Raw genomic sequence first — 21,862 nt, forward strand, 5'->3', positions numbered from 1 at the left:
GTGAATTGCATGGATCCATAGAATCCAAGAAATCTTTGTATTTCTCAGAAGTTGAGCAAGGTGAGCAGAGCTTCTGTGAGCCTTGAGCATATTTCATGGAATATGAAGGTAGAGAGTTCTTTGAAGCTGAGTTTGTATGAAAATAGCCCCTTCAGAATTTCAAACCATTTTCATAGACTAGGGGTGGTAAAGATTTTCTTATTTTCATTTCAATCATTTGAATAAAACGCTTAATTTTACAGTGATTCTTTTCATCAGACTTGCCCAAAATTTGGACTGAAGAGGTGTGAAAACCTGTACAACACACATCATGAAATAGGCTAGCAGGCCTCAAAGTCACTGAAAATACAAGCTTCCAGATAAGGTGGTAGAAGCCTGCAATTGTGTTACTGACAGCTCAACCTGAGACATGGACTGTTGTGAAACAGCGCAAAAGCCTTGAGGTACACTGCATACCATATATGAGGTAGATCCAAGGCCTTGCAAGTACATGTTGCTATTCTGCCTATGTCTCAGTAGCTGATTGCTTTGCCAAACTTCCTTATGATTACATCTCTACTACACTAACTGTATTTCAAAATCTGCCTTAAAGTTAGTTCAAAGCTCATTATAATCGCTAAAAAGAAATTGCCACTGACTTCACCAAAGATATCATCAGTTGGCTCTGATCCACTCCACCATAGGGTCTGAGGGAGCTGTCAGCCCTTTCTCCAGCATCAGTGTCTGGGTGGCATTTGGCCATTTACTAGTTGGAATGACGGGACTAAGGTCAAAAAGTCACCTTATCTTTCACTGAATAAGGGCTAGATTACATTTCCAGAGTTATCATTGTATTTCTCGTATGAATAAAAAATTTCAGGTAGATGAGAAAGCACAAGAGGGTCTTTGTACAAGTGGATGGTAGAATTTCAGCACTGGATGCTGTGGGCAAATCATTACTATCACTTGTTTGCTTTGTACTTTCTAAGGTTCTCCCCACACTGTTAAGTCTGCATTATATTAGCTCTACAATGTTGTAGAAACAAATTTATAGTCACAAATACATATCTACAGGTAATGTACTAACCTCCTGGGTGTAACAAAAACTGAAGACTGAAGCTGCTTCAACATTTCTGAAAGTCCTCTGGCACCTTCCTCCCTCCAGTACCCCAAACAACTGAGAAACTGAGTTGATAAAATATTCCTTGTAAGTATGTTCTTGTGGAGTTGCTTATACTTGGAGCATTTTGTAGTCTATAGTACTGCTGAAAATGCAACCAATTTCTCTGCTAAATGAATTTAACAATTTCTAGAAAAATAATTTGTCATGAGTCCTACTTTTCCTTTGGAGGAAATGAATATACTGTTGTCTGCAAACAAAAGTGTGCACGAATGTATGTTTGAATATATGTATGTGAATATGCATTATATATACAGAGTTTAATTTTACCAAGTAACACATTGGTTAGTCATCAAGTTTAATAAAGATCATACACTCTTTGCTGAAGAACAGCCTTTATTACTTTGGGTATTAGTAGCCAAGTTAAGTACCCCTGGTGGTTTGGACAACATTAGAATTTGTCAAAATAAATTCAGTACTATATGAGTCTGACAAAGGCCAGTGCTGGCTGAAATGTGGAAAGGTTGCAACATGGAATGACAGACACACTTTTCCAGCATAAAATGAATATTTCCTTATTGACCTTCCTGATTAAGTAAGTTACTGCCAAAGCAAGATTCCAAGTAGTATACAGGAGGGGAACTTTTTAGTTTAGCATACTTTTTGTCACTGTTTTATATTTTTTAAATAGGTACTTCTGCTGTATATTAAATTTCACACCATAAAGAAGATCATTCAGCAATTCTATGGCGTATTTCTTGAATGATCTCCATTTCTAATGGGAAATAGTGTAAATGGTAGCTTTCCTTCTTGTCAGGAGGCCATATAGCGATGGTCATTGGTGCTTACTCATAAAACTTTAATTCGGTAAACAACTAGCGAGACAAAACTTTTGCTGTGTACAAGACCATCTAATTAGCTAAACTTCTCTAAAGACTAAAACCAATAGTTGTGATGAATGATGTGACAAAAGAGTCTAACTAAATAAGGGGACTGTTCAGGAAAAATTAGGCTCCAGTACTACCATTGTTTATTAGGCTCAGAATGGTGTTTCTGATCTCACTAAAAACAACTGCTATGCAAGAGGGAAGATATATTAAAATGGGTCCTTTTATTTTACACTGAGGGAAACTGAGTTGGAAGTCATCATGGATACAGATGTCAGAATCAGAACTGTGAGCTAATTGGGAAAGAGTGAGAAGATGCATGGGATCTTGCTGTGCTTTCAAACATAGTGACATAAACTGATTCTGAAAAATAAAAACGAGTGGTAACTTTCTGTTTCTGCACCATGTAGAAAAACTGCTATGAGATGCTCTAAATACCACCCAATAACTTCCTTGCTGCATGTTGTATTGAAGATGGATTATAAAAGAGAAGGGAAGAAAAAAATAAAGGGGAAAGGAGGAGAGGAGAGGAGAGGAGAGGAGAGGAGAGGAGAGGAGAGGAGAGGAGAGGAGAGGAGAGGAGAGGAGAGGAGAGGAGAGGAGAGGAGAGGAGAGGAGAGGAGAGGAGAGGAGAGGAGAGGAGAGGAGAGGAGAGGAGAGGAGAGGAGAGGAGAGGAGAGGAGAGGAGAGGAGAGGAGAGGAGAGGAGAGGAGAGGAGAGGAGAGGAGAGGAGAGGAGAGGAGAGTATCCCTTAAGAACCAGTGGCTACCAGATCACAAGGCTACCTTCAGCTGTTTGTAGAAGGTCCTGATCAGATGGCTTGTAGTACACACCCACGATGCTGTCATTCATATTAACTTGCCCCTTACTTTTCACCCATAAATTCTCCACTTGTTCATCTTTCAACCCCAGGTGGAGATCCATACATTCTGGATGCTCTGTTAGATGAAGAGCAACTCCACCATCTCACCTCATCAAATTGTCTCTCTTAAAGAGTCATCCATGACAACATTCCAGTCATTTAAGCTGTCCCCCTATGTTTCCATGATCTCAATGAGATCATGGCCCCATGACTGCCCACAGAGCTCTAGTTCTTCCTGATTGTTTTCCACCCTGTGAGCACTGGTAGCAATTTAGCAGCAATTTAGGGAAGCAGAGTACAGATACATTTAGATGGATGCAAGATGGTTTCCTTCCTAGCTCATCCCTTGTGAAGAGTTTGTAGCCACCCTTTGCAGCACTCCAGTTGTGTGAGTGAATCCACCATATTTCAGTAATGACAACTAAGTCATAGTTTGCCTGTCACACAATGGCTTCCAGTTCCTTCTGCTAATTGTCCACGCTGCATGCATTGTCAAAGATGTTGAGCCATTGTCCTCACCACCAGAATAAACAATCACTGAGGGATAGTAATCAGAGGGGTGAATCAGAATAGGGAGTCTCCTAGTAATGTCCCTGACCCAGACTGCAGGGAGGCAGCAGTTTTCCCTACAGGTATGATCTGGCAGACATCGGGCCCTTTACAACAGTTACCTTTCTTTTCATCTTGGTGGAGGCAGTCTTGAGGTGCAGTTGACCACACTGCTCTAGACAACCTTCTGGGTGGACTTTGTATTCCATCCTTACTTACCTGTCCCTCAAGTTTTCAGAGCCTCAAACCTATTCCTTAAGGGCACCTAGGAAGGTGAGCTAGGAAGGGAGGGTGTTTTCCTGTGATGCCAAATAGAAAACTGTTTCCATTCCTCCCCATCTCTTAGGTCCCCTCACTCTGCTTGACAGAGGCCATTTTTCCCTGCTTACCTCTCTGGGATAAAAATTTTAGTCCACCTTAAATTAAAAGTGTATACACAATAGTAAGTATTTATTCCTGTTTCTAAAACAGAATTAAAGGTTTTCTTTCTGCCCACAGTTTTCTCCTTACTCAAAAATGTACTGCCTGATTACTTTATGGCCCTCTTTGTTAAACAACATAGCCCAGTATTCAATGCCCTGAAAATCACTTCATATTTTCAAACTTAGGGGGAAAATAAGATTGTTCAGGGTTTAGAGTTACTCTATTTTTGGTACTTCATATGTATTCTACTATACTGTGGAACTGCTTTTGTTTTGTCTTTTTATTGTAGTGCTAAATTTGGCATTAGGTTTTAATAATTGTGCAGTGCTTTGAGACTATGCTGAAAGGTATTTTATCAATTTAAGTTACTATTCTATTATTGCTTTGCCCCAAGGCTCACCTCATTTTCAGCAAAGCCCAGTCACTTTTTTGTGGAGTCATCACTTTTTCCCCCTATTCATCCTTCCCTCCCCTTTCCCCAGCCTTTTCTTTCTCTTTGAGAATGGTCAAACATATTTTTCTCTCTTTAAAGGATGACTCCATTATTATCCACTGTAACTCCTGCAGTGCCACTGTACTTAGAAGCCAAAGGTATCAAGTATCACATCTGAATCTATCCTATCTCTAGAAAATTATAGAATCACAGAATGTATTGGGTTGGAAGGGACCCCATGGATCCAACCCCCTGCAACAGGCAGGGTCACCAACGTCCAGATCTGGCACTAGACCTGATTGTTGAGGGCCCCATCCAACCTGGTCTTGAACATCTCCAGGGATGGAGCATCGACAGCCTCTTTGGGCAGCCTGTGCCAAACTCTCTCTGTGAAAAACTTCCTCCTGATATCCAATCTTAAACTTCCCTCCTTGAGCTTAAAACCATTCCCCCGTGTTCTACCACTATCTACCCAAGTAAAAAAAGTTGTTTCCCTTCCTTTTTATAATCCTCTTTTAAATACTGGAAGGCTACAACGAGGTCCTCCTTGCAGCCTTGAGTCCTTCAAGTGACTCAGGCACTCCTCCTAGCTTTGGAGATACATACTGAGAAGGCACTCTGCTTCACCACCCTCAACATTAGTGGTGATGTTAAACAGGACAAGTCTCAGTGTTCACTCCTGGCATACTCTGTTCATTACTGGCCTCTAACTAAAACTTGCTACTAATCACCACTCTCTGGACCTCGTAGTTTAGCCAGTTTCCAATTAACTTGACTGCATGGTCATCCAGACCATACTTAATCTGCTTCTATATGACGATATTATGGGAGACAGTGCCAAAAGCCTAACTAAGTTTAAGGAGATAACATCCACTGCTATTCTTCCATATACCAAGGGGAGAGAAAAAATTGCAAAAAATAAACATCTTTTTTGGGGGCTTTCAGAAAGTTTTTGTCCAAGTCTCTGATGGAAACCTATCCATCAAATAAGCTACCTTACGATGTGGATTGATAATAATAATAAAAAAATAATCCAAAATAGCCTGTGCATACTGCCAAGAGAATTGTTTCGCAGAGAGAGAAAGGTAGTCTGTTCCAAGTCAGACTGTTTATAGAGTAGGACACTTAGCTGGATGTGTTCTCTTTCTAGAAGTGTTTTTATCTCTACAGTAATTACAAAGACAGCCTAAAGTGTACTTAAACTTTTGGGCCTTAGCTAATTTCCTAAAAGTAGTCTGCCTGAATCCAGGCTTAAATTAAAAGTCCGTTTTTCATCACTGCATACCTTAGCATTTTGCTACCACAAAGCATTCAAGTAAAACTGTTTAACACATACATACCAGTCGTTTATGTCAGATGCCGTGCTCTGAAATGGTAATAGTTGTAGAGGATACAATTGCTTAAGTGACCAGGACTGAAGTATCTGTCTCCAGCCTTCTTGGAATCAAAACACGAGCTATATAGATTGCAAGTCTGACTTGGCATTGCCTGTACAGCACTCTCAGTCCCTGATGTCTATACTGATCTTTCAATTTCTTTCTATCACTATTGACTAAAATTCACACAAAACACCTGCAACAGCAGCAGAAAATTCTTCAGTGGATTTCATGCATTGCTCTGTTTCACAGAATCAAAGTCCTGCTGAAGAGGATGAAGAAATATGGAATAATTGTGGACAGTTAGGGTTTGAGAATGCTTTATGAACACAACTTCTGGTCAATTGATTTTTGTGTGTGTTTTGTTTGTTTTTCTTTTTTCCAAGAGAAAACTTTTGAGAAGTTTCCTGATCTTTTTTGGAACATTACAGCAAATCCTCTTAACTGCAACCTCTGAGCCAGGAAAGCTTTATTCTCAGTTTTCACACATTTTGCTCTGAATTCTCTGCTTAGAGACAAAAAGACAAGGAAACTTATTTCCTAAATCTGGTGTGGGGAAGAAAGATGGCAAAATCCTTCTATGGCATCTCTACACTCACATACTCAGCATGAGCCAGAAAGCAGAAGACATTTAAAAATCTATTTTTTTAATTTTTTTTTAACTTTAAACTTGATCAAATATTTTCAATCCTTGTATTTTATCCACATCAGATTTCAAATCTCAGAACAAAATTAGCTGTCAAGTAAGAGCTATGAAAGTGCTGATTATTTTTTCTTTACTACAAGTCCAAAGCACAGTGGAATGAAACTAAGAGAATACCTCTTACTTATTCTCTGCAGCGTAAAGACAGCTCTATCTTTGGCATGGAACAAGCATGGAGAAACTTTAATAACAACGCAAGACGTAGTGCTGTAACCCAGGTTCATAAGTTTCTTTTTCGTTGCCTTCAACAAAACCACCACTTAAATCAAACTCTCCATAAGAAATGCTGATCTGCAGAATATTACCAGATGGGTCTCCTGCCTTCTGAAGAAAGGGGGAAATGAGAGAGCCTCATGTTTAACGGCATATGAAAGAAGAAATACAATGTGTAAACTTTCCACTGACGGATATAATAGTGTTCTCACTTTTAAAGAAAAACAGTACTTCCTAGCAGGAGGCCTGCAAGAAATTTAACAATTACTCAAGATTTAGTTGTACAGCATGGCATTTTCGAACATGTGCAGAGTCTGTTATTTTTTGTAATTAAATTAATTTAAATAATAAATAATGTAATTAAAATACATTTGGACTGTGCAGTCCCTAGGGCTGGAACTGAGCATGGAGAAGTGATGCATATTCAATGTGAAGTTTAATGAGTAAGAAAATGCAGAATCCTGGAAATCTGGTAATGTGCAATATAGTTTTGGCACCCTCCCCCCTTCTTCCTCGTTCCTTTTCAGAGCAAAGGAGGGCCCAATTTACAGAATCAGGCTTTAAATCATTCACAAGTCTCTCTTCCTAAAAAGGAAATGTTGCTAGTGCTCAGTTTTTTTCTTTTTTTCCTAGCACAACATGTGGTTACCCAAATGTTTCCCTACAATAGTTCTAGTGAAAAGTGATAGGAAATTGACTCTGTAACCCTGTAATAGCAATGTTTACTTTACCCTCATCAGTATTTTACAGACTATAGGAAATCATTACTTGTCTATTCGTTACAAGGCTGACCCTGATTAAAAACTTCTGCTGAGTTATATATATATATATATATATATGTATATATATATATATTTTTTTTTTTTTTTTCAGAAGAGATTTATCCTGTCAGAGCTCTACTTTTAGGGATCATCACAGTCCTGATTTGCTCTGCATTTTCTGAATGTCAAGATCTGTTATACTTTGCATCAAAAATCCAGAGACCCCTGGATCATGCCTTGGGGTAGCTCATGCCTTCCTTTTTGAGAACCTTGGCATTGCTCTCAAGAAAAAGAGGACTTGTCTCCCTTGTTATTTTCCCCCAGTACTGTTAATGTGTGTGCAATGGCCTCAGCAGTACCCTACTCCCTTCCAGACAGTAATGCCATTCAGGAAAGAGTACACCAGGAGAGTACCCAGGGTCACAAAAGAGCAAGGAGCCCCTCTCACATCAGGGGAGCAAGGGCTTGATGCTTAGAAAGGGGGAGGAAAGGGACTTTGGAACATTGTATGTGGTTTCTTGCTTCTTGGGTGGACAGTTCAGGATGACAAGTGAGCCTGAACTGTCAGCGTGAGCTAGGGCTGCTGTCATCCTCATAATAGAATGCTGCTAAATGACATCTTAGAGGCTCTGTAATTTTCTAATTTGTGTGGACTGCAAATGGCTTACACTTCTGACTCTTTGATTTCACAGGAATGCAATACTTACAGTTTTGTGGGGTTATTTATTCTTCTCTCCGTCCCCTCCAAACCCAGATCATGCAACCAGGTAATCATAGGAAAACCTGAGTTGCTGCAGAAAACCTTCTGCTAAGGTGATTGTCAAAAGCACAAAGCACAGACTTGTAAAGATTCAAAAAGCAGATGAAAATACTAAAAAAAAAGAGAGAAAGAACTACATCTTTACTGTTGTCTTAAGCTCTGTTGATTGTATGGCTCGTCTAATGGTTTCAGGAGGTGTGAGTCAGGGAGTGAAATCATTAGCAATATTGATGCCTCTGAGAAGCAAATTCTTAATACCATCATTATTGTGGCTGGCCAGAACTACTGTTCAGCCTTCAACTTTGCTCGGAGACAAAAGAGCCTTTATTTCAAGTGGCAAAGGTCAGGTTTTTGGTGTTGAAGATCCAGAAAAACATTCTAGCAAATGTCTGTGGAATACATGTGTATGTGGCTACTTTCTGTTATATTTAAGTCTTATCTATATATACATACCAGACTAATTCAAAGTTTGAATCAGCAATAACAGAGAAGTTGGGTTAGCCTACCATGTGTCTTAAATCTCCATCTGCAGAACTTTGCCATTCGCTTACGTCCTGAGCTGTCCCTGCCATGATAATTAGGAACTAGAGAAGTGACAGGTTCTTAACAAATGAAGGTAGCAAGAGGCGTCAAGTTTTTGTGATTCTTCAGAAAAAAAAAAAAAAGCTGGTTTCTATGTCAGTTTCCAGTCTGGGGCAAAATACACAAAACTAGTTAGACTTCTAACTCTGACAGAGATCACTGTGTGCATCTTCACTGGAGTTTAGTATGCAGTGCTTTTGTAGATGCCGTACGTACAGAAGTGGGACCCCTTTTCTGAATATTGCACTCAATACTGGATTCACTCTGAAGCTCTCTCTGCATTTTTTCAATCCAACCAATGCCGTGTGCAGATGTAGATCACAGTGCAATATTTTACCTTTCCGTGAGGTGTAGCCCCTTCCCTGGCACGGCGCTGTTTCTGCGCTGGGGACAGGGAAGGATTTCCATGTGAGCAGAAGGTGGCAGCAGATCTCTGCCTCATTTCTCCTGAGGTGATTTAATCTTCAGTGGCAACTGAAGAAGAGAGAAAGAAGAATGGAAAGAGGGAAGAAAGAAACTTTAACTTAATGAGGAAAAAGCCTATATCCATTCTAATTTCACAGGTAACTACGAGAGGACCTCTGAGATCTGCTGATCATAGTGCACTAATGAAAAGGCAGCCCTGTCACAAGGTACCTTGAGGATTCAGCAGAGATGGGAGCACATCCCTATCAGGCCAAGTGGCAGCCTGGGAAGCTCACATATGCACCCCTGTGCATTTGTGAGATAAATGTGTCAGCAGTACAGCCTTCACTTCTAGTGAACCAGTGAGAGCACTTAATTTAACCTGGTGTGTCAGTAACTGAGCTGCTGTTGAGTGATGCAGGCTTTACCCCTTTCCAGAGCCGAATCCCCCATGCCCACCCACACTTTCCAGCCCATGGAGCCATATAGCCGTGCCCAGGCCATAGCATAGCATAGCAGAGCCAGTGCCACTGGTCGCCTGTCATCATGCTGTAGGTGCTTGCCTGCTGGAGAGGTGCCTGTAGCTTTCTCCCCCAGCCTAAGGAGATGAAGTCTTGCATGGTTTCAACTTCTACATTACAACAAACACCCATGCCTTCCTTATGGAGTCACCCTCTAGCCATTGTGGCTAACAACAGCAACAAAGAAAGAGGAGTCAGTGCTTTGCCTGTTCATGTACTCCTCCTGTCCTGGCTGTGTTTCCTCTTTCCAGCAAACCTCTTTTCCCCGCTTTGATCTGTGGATGCTACTTACATGTTACGACTGCTGCAGCCCATGAGCCACTGACACAGAAGGTTCACTGTTAGAAAAGAATTTGAAGGAAAAGAAGGTAACTGCTTAATAACAACACTAAAAAGGTCATAATTAATGATTTGGTTGTAAAAGTGAAAAGCTGAAGCTCAAAATGTACTAAATAGTTTATTGTTAAAAAGGGAAACTTCATCTGTGGCAACAATTTTTAAGCAGGTGAGGTGGAGCTTACCAATGAAAGGGAAGCTTTCTTTCTTCAGTGTTCAGCTTAGGTGTCAAAACATGTTTTAAGCGAATTTACTTCCACTGGTAAAGGCAGCCAATTTTGTTTGTTTGTGAGCTGTCTCTGATTGTTTTACTTAGTTTCTCTGGAAATAAACCAAAGCATTGGTTTTGATTCACAGATCCTTACACTCAAAGAGGAGTGACACAAACATTGGCTCTGAGCTGCAGCACAACGCAAGCCACACTCTTTCACTGCTCCAAGTTAAGTGGTGTGTGTGGTTAAGATAGAATAAATGTTTTAGAAAAATAATCAAAGTTGTCTTAAATAGTCCGTGTGATGTAATGAAGTGGTCTTGATGATTTACCAGCACAGTTAGAAGACATATCTTATTTCCAGGATCTTATTCCAGGATCTTTCTAACACATACAGGAATGACAAGAGATACAGAATCACAAGAACAGGTACTAAACACTGGAAATTATGCAGAGCACAAGATCTAGAAGAAAAGGGAGGCAAAGGAAAATCTTGCCACTCCATCTGATGAGACGTTGCTTGTTACAGTACACAGTGCACTCCAGAAGTTCCTTTGTGCCTATTTGCCTCCTACAGAACCCCCACCAAGGTATCCCCAAGTCCCCACTTTGCTGATATTCAGAAATAATATTATTTTATTTCATTATTTTAGAGATATTAATATATTTGGCTGGAGAATGTTAGAGAAATAAATCATAATGGGCAGTGACAAGGCACATCAGCAAGTTAAGAGTTGTCTTTTCCTTGAAGGACTTCCAGCTTGTCATATTGAGGGATCACTGCCTCCCCTCATTCTCCTTTGAAATCCAGTTGGTATCTTTGAGATCATCACCAGTACAGCTGGTGAAGTTATGCTGCACAGCCCTCCACTCCTGTAACCAGAAGCAGACACTTCTGTTTTGTGGTACTAAGGGACGTGGTTTAGTGGGGAAATACTGGTGGTAGGTGGACAGTTGGACTAGATGATCTTGGTGGTCTTATCCAACCTTGGTGATTCTATTGATTCTATGATTCTCAATCCTTTCATTCAATTTAATTGCAATGTCAAGTTTTTTAATGGTTATTTTGATTTACTCTGGCATAATAATAAAGAAGAACACACTTTGTAGCTATTGATATAAAAATCGGTTTGCCTTTTTCCTAGGATAGAGAGAGATAGTTCAGAAAGACATTTTCTAACGTCATCTGAGTTGAAATGAAGGAAAATACAAAAAGCCCAATCATTGGCAAGGGAAAAAAAAAAAAAAAGAAAAAAAAAAAAAGAAAGAAAGAAAAAGAAAAAAGAAAAAAAAAGAGGAATATAATGAAATGAGTGATTTTTTTGCAAAGGTTTCAAAGAATAATGTTTAGAGGAGCTATGCCAGAATAATATTACAAACCCTTTTAGAACAATTTGCAGGAAGAAGATGATTTTGTAGGAAGGGGATGTCACTAGTGGAAACAGTGCCAGCATTGTAAAAAACTGGTTTGGAAAGGAGATTGGAGTCTAATCACTTAGATCCATGAAGCAGGAAGAATAAAGGGAAGAAATTTGGAATATCCTTGTGCCAAACTAGTCAACAGATGGCTGAGGGCCAGGACTCAACCTATTAGGACATTTTTTTGGCTTCAGGAGAATACTGGCCCATCAGCAATTGGCCTGTTCCTATATCACGTTGTAAGATGGAAATGGTGCAGATCTAGATTTGATCTGTCCAGTTGGAGCAGCACTGTAACAATATGTCTATATTTGTTTGGCCCCATAACATCTGGCTGGGAATAAAAATAGGTTTTAGGATATGAAAGTTCACCGTCCATACTTTGGAGGATGAAAGAAACCACAAGCAGGTGTGAAGGACAGACTCTGTGAGATACTGTCAACTCAAAACTGATGGGAACTTTGCCCCTCTTAGTAAGAACAATGGCCAGTTTTTCCTGCGCGCCTTTTTTCCAAGATGTTTCATAGTTCCAAAGGATTCTGATTTCCCTTGCATTATTATTATGGCATGAAAGCATTTCTGTTTACATTTCTGAACTGGTCATGACCTGAGCCGACTGTTGGTATTATCTGTAGATAAATACAGCATTATCTAGACCTAAATATTTGCTTACTAAGTTTGACTAAACTCTGCTTGGCCGCTTTTGTGATTTCAGTTGTTAAAAAACCTATTCACCACAGTGCATCTTACAAGTGACAAGAGAAATATACTTGTGCTTATATCACCATTGAGTAACTAAGACAATCACAAAGAACAAAATAAAAGAAAAACTCAAATTAGTCATGAGAGAAAGCATCATAGTTTACATTGGTGGAAATACCTTGTAGGTCAACCTCATGCTTGCTCATGTTATGAAGTTTTTAAACATGCATCGTTATACTGACTCCAGTCCCATTTTTCCTGATCTAGATTTACAGTAGAGAATAATTGAAGTTAAAATGATTAAACTTTTCAAGTTCTTGATCTCAGTTAATATAATTGTCTCTGGTGTTTTTGGCAGGTAAAATGTACTAGAAATACTCTGAAATGCATGGAATGACATCTACTATACAAATCTTAAACACCACAGACTAAAGATAGCTCTGATACAACCAACTCTGAAAAACAGAAGATTTGAGGCTTCAAATGTCAGGAAAGCATTACTATCAAATATTCTCTTGAAATGGGATGATTTAATGGTCCAACAACAGTTCAAATATTATTTATTTCTAAATTGTGGAAAACCCAGAAAGTCCTGACTGCTTACCTCTTCCAAACTGTGATAGTTGAGCTACAGCCTCATGCCGAAGTGTCAAGTGACAAAAGATAGATTTCACCAGATGGCCCAACTGAGTGATCTGTTTCCTGTCTTAGTTCACACAGTTCTGTGTGCATCCACCTTTGAAACACACAGCTAAGTCCGCTGATTCTGAAGCACATTTTCTGGAGGGGAAAGACTACACAGAACAACAATGGTAGGAAGAGCTTTGTTATTGCATTTCAATAAGAAATTTTCAATAGCAAATAACTTTGCTATTACTACTGCTGTTTGTACCTCAGCACTAGGTTATTTAGAAGCAAAACACTGTGCAGCTGAGCATGTCACAAAACTGTTGGGCTTGGTAAGATGAGCTGTACATCAGTGAGGGCTGGACAGACAAAGAAAAACACCACAAACTAAGAACGTCTGAGCACATCAGATCGAATGTCCAATCAGTCCAATATCTTCTAAAAGATCATAAAATGGAAAAAAGAAAAAAAAAAAAGGATAACTGTATATTGGGCAATAAATTCACAGCTTTTACTGATTTATGGTTCAAGAGCTCTGAGCTCCTGTGCATGTGATAGCTTACAACCTGTACAGCCATACAGCCTGTAGTGGATTGAGTGGGAAGGCACTTAGGAAAAAGTTTGGCTGAAGACATATACATGGAATAGGAGCAGGAGGAGATGGTGCATTTCCTGATTTCAGTTAAATGGAGACACTGACTTCAGGCAAAGGAAGATCCACCTGTGAAGTACTGCAGACTCATATTAGTTTTCTTATTAATGCTGCTACCCCTGTATAAACTCTTGCTAAATTCAGGAAACTATCTACAGTTCACAGTATTGTCTAAGAATTATAATAGGTTCAGAAGCTGTCCTAAACAACCAGAAGACATAACTAAGACTTTTTCTGATGATCACCTGAGATGACATTAGCTACAGTAAAAAAATTTTATATATGCATTTTTGTACTACTAGGAGCAATACTTACAGCAGGAGAGAACTAGCGGTGCCAAGAATGTTTTACTTCACAGTAAAAAAGGAAATATTTTGAGAGTACTTTATATGGTAGTAAAGCAGAGACTAAACATGACATCCACATTCATAATGAGAGCACTTTGATCTGCAAACAGTCCTTAAAAATGAAGTAAGAATGTTGCTTTAAATAGTGCAGTTGTTAGTCCTGATCTACAAGTGTGCGCAAGGAGAGAATGTTTCCTATTGCAGTCAACTGACTTCCCCTGATTTACAGCATTTTCAACAGAGGTTCGAGTTCTGTTGACTATTTGGACCCGATTTAGATTTATTTTATTTTATTCTCCAAGTAGTCCAGGAAGCAAGATAAGGATTACTTTCACACATGACTCTGTTTGCATAACACTTTTTTCCACTTGGTAAGAAATACGTGGTAAGTTATATTTCCTTTGAAAAACAATGGTTTAAATTGAGGTGTGAAGTGTTCCCTTGTACTCCATTGTACTTTTTCATATGGAAGTTTAAGTAAAATCTAAAGGACTGAATCGGGTTTTATACCTACTGCTGTTTGTAAATTTGTTGTTTCTTATGAAGTCTTCAGTCATTTTTAGAGACTGCTTCATTTAAAATTCAGTAGGTGTGTGACAGGTCCATGCATCAGTGCTGGGTGCACCCCCAGGGAGTTCACAGATGTGATGTCCTCTGTATTGGATGGTTAGGAGGAAGGATGTTTGTCTATGTAATCAGGGAACAAAAGGAAATGCGAAAGTAAAGGAAATCCACCTCACTGGCTGTCTACAGCAATGCCTTGTGGGCACAGTAGGCAACTTTCTCTACCTCCTCACTTCTGTTAAATGCTATTAAATTTACTCTTTTATGCTCCTGCAAGAAGAATTTATGGAAAATCCCTCAAGGTAAACTTCGAAAATGGCTCATCGTAGCACATATTTTTCTGGGAGGAGATATGACTGTGCTCTTGCTAAAGAACATCAGCGTACAAGAATTACTCCACAGCCCCCAAGCTAGCAACATCTTCCCAACAAAGCAACTGACAGCCTACTGCCTGCAGAAAGTCCCATCTCTAAATTTGTAATCCAAACGTCTGAATAAGAGGATCCAAAGTAGTAACTCTGAACTAACTTCAAACCAGATTATTCCATTACCAGTAGCTGTCTAACTGTGACAGAAGGGAGTTCAGCATACTCTCTATAAGGCTCTCCAGAGTGTTCTTAAGTCCTCAGCTGATTAAACCTGTGTGAATATAGATGTAGTACTACCGTTAGCAGAGGGTTCAGTAAATATGGCTCTTGAAATTTCATAAGAAAGGACATATTTTTTAAGCACTTTCACTGGATCAGCAATGGAGTCAATAAATATATAAGTGACCTCATCTTTATAATGGAGTCAGAATCACAGAATGGCTTAGGTTGGAAAAGGATCTTAAAGACCATCTAGTTCCTGCCTTCTGATATGGGCAGGGTTGCCAACCACTAAATCAGGCACTAGATGAGGTTGCCCAGGGCCAAAACTACATAAACCCACATAAAATATAAAATAGCAGGCATTCCATCTTTGCTTTTCATAACAAATCTTTCAAGAAGTTAAAACTGAATTTCACCTATGGGAAACTCCATCCAACCTTTTGTATCAGTAACAAGAAAGGAAAAGAGAGCGAAAAAGTCTTGGACTCCAGTCTGAGCACCTAAAACTACTTATTTACATTTTGATCAGTGATTGCTTGATATAAAGGACTACTTGTGTGCTTTTACCCGAATCTGTTGTTAGCTAAAATACTTAAAGAGGGCAACCTTTTCATGCAGTCAATATGGAGAAGTAAACCAAAATTGAATCTGTACCTTCCACGTAATAATAAAATGCTTTTATGTAACTCTTGCTATATGACGAATACAAACCATCTCCCGTTATGGCCACTCTGTGATCTGTGATGAATTTTTTCCAGGTGATTTCATTGTGCTCCCTGTTAACATTCTTACTTGCCTGCTGCAGGTGCCTTCAGCAAAAGCAAACTACCCCCTGAATCCTGCTCAGACTTTGGTGAGAGATGGAGCTAAGCTGGGCTGTCAAGACCAAGGTGCTTCCTGTTTTTTCTTCAGTAAGAAGAATCTGAAGTATTTTCAGAGCTCAAGTGGCTGAGTTAACATCTTTAATCATTTTTAAATTAACTTTAATTGGCTAGCATTTCATTTTGGAAGCTGGGTCTTCCACCCTTCCAAAGAAAAAGGAAGGAAAACATGTTGAGATATATCCACGCATACAAGAGTCATGACTTCTAGAAGCAAATGGAGAAATAAAATAGAAATAGACTGTCTAGTAAATACAGAGCTAATTACATAACATCAGATACATTTCAGCTCATAAATTTAGGCTTAACTATCTCGTATTAACCATCAGGTTGAAATATTCTTTTGGACAAGTTATGGTTGAAGCAAAAAACTCTTAAACTGCACAGACTACTAAATTGCATCTGTTAGTGCCATTTCCAACTGCAACTAGAAAGGAACAAGTAAAATCATAGGATGTGTGGTTTTTTTTTTCAATACAATCCACACACAGCTGTTAGCTATTCCTTTTGCAGCTTTGACAGAACATCAACTACAGCCATTCTGTAGCGTTAGGATGATAAATCAGAGGGGCCTATGGAAGGAATGGACATTGGTAAGATGCAGAAAATAACAAATGAATTCTTTTATGTTGAAAGCTGCAGAATAAGGAAAACAATCACGTCTCTGCCAGAGTTTTCAAAGTTTGTGAGGTGCACCTTTGCATATCCCAAATGAGTGAGGCAGCTAAAAGTGCTGGAGAACACATCATTGACTAACAAAGGCAAACTGATTAAACGTTTGGAAAACTTGTCTCCTGACAGAGTATTGAGGCACATAAAGTAGGCACTACAGATTCCTCAGCAGCATGTTACTAGAAGGAACAATTTTTGTCATAGAAACTTAAGAATCAGAATCAGAAAAGGTTTACTTGCAGAGTTATCTTCTGTCAAGCACTGCTAGCACTACTTTTTAAATAGGGTAATGTCTCTCAGTCAGGTAGAATCACTGTCAGTTCTACAGATTATATTTTTCAAATGTCCAAGAAGAGCCTCATAGCTGACACCCGTATTACCACTGTATAAGGAAACATACATCAGATGATTTTGTTATACTTTCAGCCTTTTACCAGTAGAGAAGATGTTCTTTACTATTCAAAATATAAAATCCATTATGTCTTCAGGTATTCATAGTCTCAGGTGACTGCTTGCCCTTCTATTCTTGTGTCTTTCAAGAATCTCAAACAGTGCTGTTCTACTTTATAGTCCATTAAGCATATCAATAAACATCTTCCCTATAAAAGTATGTCATCAAATGAAAAAGAAGTCATTAAAATGTGCTCAGAAGTAGTATGGAAAGCTACTCCATGACGGAATACCTTCTGAATACAGACTTCCACTACAATAATTTTCCCCACTTGTATCAGTTTTCTTAAACTGATCCTCAGCTTATTTTCTCCTGTCTATACGATTATCTCCATCTTTATTATTTTCCTAATGCTTGCAATTTCTTTCCAATATAATGTCAACCGTGAATTTAATTAAACTGTGGTCATTAACATTCAATTTATATGCCTCACTAACAGAATCCCTCTCCTAGTTCTTAATGACACTTAAATAAATAAACCCTAATAGAGATCCCTGTGGTACCTCACTAGACACCTTAACCTAGTTTGATACTTGCTACTTAACTGTTTACTATGCTCCTTTGAACACTTGGCAAACCACAGAAGAGCATGTAGATTCAAACCAAACTGAATTAATATTTTACTCCAACTTTCATGAGACTCCATCTTGAATGCTTTAGCTGAATGCAAATAACTTACATGTTTCACTTTTCTTTTTATCTGTAGAGGCCTTGATTCTTCCAGCACTAATGATCATGTTTAATTTTTAGCATGTGTTTAAAGTAAGCACAAGTAAACACTACTTGCAGTTAAATGAGTTACGCATGTGCTTGCAAGCTGCTAGCTTAAATACCTGGCTCAAAAATGGTTACCTTAAATCTGGGGTCTTATGGTGCTTCAGTTCTTTATCTCCAAAAATAGTACTCCTCAAAAGTTCAATTCAAACAGCCGTATATTGTACTGAAATCCTTGGTGATAGGCAGGTTTTAATTTTTCTTAGAAGTACATTCAAAGAAAAAAACAGACCAAAAAGAATGCAGCATTAAAAGAGATAGAGATAATCTGACATTTCAGTAATCAAGTATTTTGAAAATCCTGGAAAATAAACATTGGGCTGAGAAAACAAACAAACAAACAAACAACAACAACGAAAAAAACCCAACAATTTGAAAGTCCTATGCAATTATTTCCAGCTCAATTACTTGAAAAACTGGTGTTGTTTTATCAGAACATATGGCAGCATTCTTGCCAACACTGCTTTTAAACTTATCAAAAGGGAGACCAACACACTAAAAGATATATGTCTGCGGCTGGCTGAATTATTGTTTTCTAGAGACTTCAACAAACATATTTTCAACTTCCTTAGTACTGATCTCTCAGTCCTTCATATTTAAGATCTCAGAGTAAGTGGAATTGTTGAGGCTGATAAACTTAGAGTGTCTTACAAAGGCAAAATACTAATGATAAAAAAAGAGTGAGAGAAAGAGAGAGAAAAAAAAATACAGAGGAGACAGAAACAACAGGAGAGGAGAGGAGAGGAGAGGAGAGGAGAGGAGAGGAGAGGAGAGGAGAGGAGAGGAGAGGAGAGGAGAGGAGAGGAGAGGAGAGGAGAGGAGAGGAGAGGAGAGGAGAGGAGAGGAGAGGAGAGGAGAGGAGAGGAGAGGAGAGGAGAGGAGAGGAGAGGAGAGGAGAGGAGAGGAGAGGAGAGGAGAGGAGAGGAGAGGAGAGGAGAGGAGAGGAGAGAGAGAGAGGAGAGGAGAGGAGAGGAGAGGAGAGGAGAGGAGAGGAGAGGAGAGGAGAGGAGAGGAGAGGAGAGGAGAGGAGAGGAGAGGAGAGGAGAGGAGAGGAGAGGAGAGGAGAGGAGAGGAGAGGAGAGGAGAGGAGAGGAGAGGAGAGGAGAGGAGAGGAGAGGAGAGGAGAGGAGAGGAGAGGAGAGGAGAGGAGAGGAGAGGAGAGGAGAGGAGAGGAGAGGAGAGGAGAGGAGAGGAGAGGAGAGGAGAGGAGAGGAGAGGAGAGGAGAGGAGAGGAGAGGAGAGGAGAGGAGAGGAGAGGAGAGAGAAGAGAAGAGAAGAGAAGAGAAGAGAAGAGAAGAGAAGAGAAGAGAAGAGAAGAGAAGAGAAGAGAAGAGAAGAGAAGAGAAGAGAAGAGAAGAGAAGAGAAGAGAAGAGAAGAGAAGAGAAGAGAAGAGAAGAGAAGAGAAGAGAAGAGAAGAGAAGAGAAGAGAAGAGAAGAGAGAGCAAAAGGAAAAGAAAGGGGAAAAGAAAAAGGAAAAGAGAATAGAAAATAAAAAAGAAAAGAAAGGAAAAGAAAGAGAAAAAAGAAGGGGGGGGAGGGATAGAGAAAGAAGTCCAAAATTTATATTTATATAAAAAGAAGTAGAAAATTGTCAATTGTCATCCAATTTACAGGTGATTTTTTTTCACAGCCCCTGCCACTTTTCCATTTCAAAAAGCTAAATCCAAATTATCCTTGTTCTCCATCAGCAGATCTGACATCTTTTGCACTGGGACTGACTGTTGATGAGCCATGTCGTTAACACAGTGCCTTTTGTTGTGATAAATGGCTCATGGCAGGGAAGCTAGCTGAGATGACGGATCCTCTTGCAACCTATACAACAAGAAGACTGGTACAAAGCTTTTGAAATTGTATCTGAGTGGAACTGTTATGAAAATTGTATGAAGTTGTTATAAAAATGTGTAAATAAATATGTTTAGATATGGTCAGAGAAAAGAAAGAACAGCACAATGCCCATCTGACTGGGAATATAAAATAATGTCCACAAAGAGATTAGGTTGTCTGTATAAAAATACTGTGCAGGTTATACATTCATACTCACAACTTGGGCAGATTTTACTGCAGTAAAAAACTCTTAGGATAGAAATATGAGGAAGGAAATGCTCTAAGAAGAACCCTTCCAGTACTTAAAGGAGGGGGAATGACTGTTTACATGTGTTGATAGTGATAGGACAAGTGGGAATGGTTTAAATTTTAATCTGGTACCTTTTGCTCAAGAACTCTGCTGCTCAGTTCCAACAATACCAAATGTAGAAGTGAGGAAAGATCACAAGGAAGATCCTTATTAAAACCACAACAAATAAATTATAGTTCTCTATTATAGAAACTTGGTCACAGGCCCTTTGTGAGGATTCTGTTTCCACTGAAGCCAAATAGCTTTGGCTAAATTTTTCACTGGCTAAGACACATTACAATTTACATGTGAATTAATGTAAACCATATTAGTTTCAGCAAGTAAACTATAGTTTTCAATTTGATCTTCATTTCTGTCTCTGATGCTGTAAGCTGAAATTTATTTTGTCATTTCAGAAGAGTGTTTTCCCGGGGATATAGAATAAGGACCCCAGTAGAAAATTATGCAAATAAATAGTTCATCTGGCCTGGACTCAGTTCATAATTGGGCCAACATTCTTCATATGAAAGACAGTGCATTAGTTCAACTGACTGAGAAGCTGTTTCACTTTTACGGCAGTGTTGTACAATCCCCATATTGGCTACTCATTCAACAGTTTTCTCCAGTACATTTCCTCAGTTGCACGAGGGAACCACTGTGAACAATATAAAACAACAAATTATATTATTTTATGGATACAGATGTTTCTAAGCTCATTTCATCTATAAAAATTGAACATTCTTTCTATTCTTAAAAAAATAAATAAATAGTTTACTGCTTGTGCATGGAATTGGACATTTTTTCAGGCTTTAGGATATCTGATAAAAAGAGATATAATCTGTCTTCTGTTAATAATATTGAGTTTGATCAAATTTTACATGAAGACATATTTAGTTTAGGGTTTATTTTTGAAATTCTAATGGGTTTTGAATTTTATTTCAAAATAGTTTTCGTTTTACATTTTCTGGTGGGAAATTACATTTTCTTCACTCCTTACTGGTTGTTTGTTTTTGTTTTTGTTTTTAATTAATTTAATTAATTATTATTTGTTTTTTTAATTGTGCACTTATTTTCAACATCATAAGAAGTCTAATGATGTCTTATTTGAACTCCTTAAGTCTGTCTCATAAGATTTCTTATACATCATGCTGGATTATCAATTGTTATTCATTCAGACACCAGTCTACAGCAATGAAGACTGCATATGTTGCAGACCAAACCCTATATACTATATTTCATTTACTGCACAAACTCAGTTAACTGGACTGCTCTATTTTAGAAGGTGCCCCAAAAGACCAATTTCCTATGTCTTTCACATATTTATAGAAATGAAATTGAAAACTTTCTACTTGTTATACTCTAATACTAATTACTTAGTGTTTGACTGGTTAAGCAAATCACTTACTCTGTGTTGACAGTAAGACTAATAAACATCATTCATAAATTCCTTTCCTAAAGTATGCTTAAATGTTATAAATGACAAGGGAATATATCCAAAGCTCTCTTCTCCTAGCAGACAGAACTGACTATATGCTGTCAACCACAACTATACTGACATTTGCCTAATCTTTAAAAGAGAACTTAACGTGTTTTCCGTAACAGAAAAGACTTTGTTTTGATACACTAATTCTACTATTTCTTGCTAGGTGCCATAGAACAGAGACATCCTTAAGAAACCCAGATCTTAATACGCAAAAGTAGTACACAGCTATCCAAATTCTGGATGTATAACACACTCAGATAATAACTACACTGACCAGTAATAAAGTCATTGAAATATTTAATGTAATAAATTCTAAGTATGACACACGTTAAACACTATGACAGTATTCTCATATAGTAGCATAATCTGTTCTGCATGCATCTGCATTTTTATCACAGTAAAAACATGTATTTTAAATTGTCTGAATTTTTCCTGAGATTTAGCAAAAGCATTTTCTATTTCTTA

The 21,862-nt window shown here is 38.6% G+C and overlaps 1 protein-coding gene across 3 annotated transcripts in view; it reads left to right on the forward strand.

Annotated features, from left to right (window-relative positions):
* Positions 1-15,866, forward strand: part of CRLF2 (cytokine receptor like factor 2) — a 42,044-nt gene extending 26,178 nt beyond the window's left edge. The window contains exon 11 of one of the 3 annotated variants that reach the window (XM_085551421.1): positions 15,828-15,866. The gene's annotated coding sequence lies outside the window, so the exon portion shown is untranslated. Of the gene's footprint in view, positions 1-1,053; positions 1,185-6,469; positions 6,583-15,827 lie in introns of those variants that run through there. The other 2 variants (XM_085551410.1, XM_085551415.1) reach the window with 2 other exon arrangements.
* The last annotated feature ends 5,996 nt before the right edge of the window (positions 15,867-21,862 follow it).

This window comes from Coturnix japonica, chromosome 1 (genome assembly GCF_054131305.1).
Source record: "Coturnix japonica strain WE chromosome 1, WE-NBRP24, whole genome shotgun sequence".
NCBI classification, from domain to species: Eukaryota; Metazoa; Chordata; class Aves; order Galliformes; family Phasianidae; genus Coturnix; species Coturnix japonica.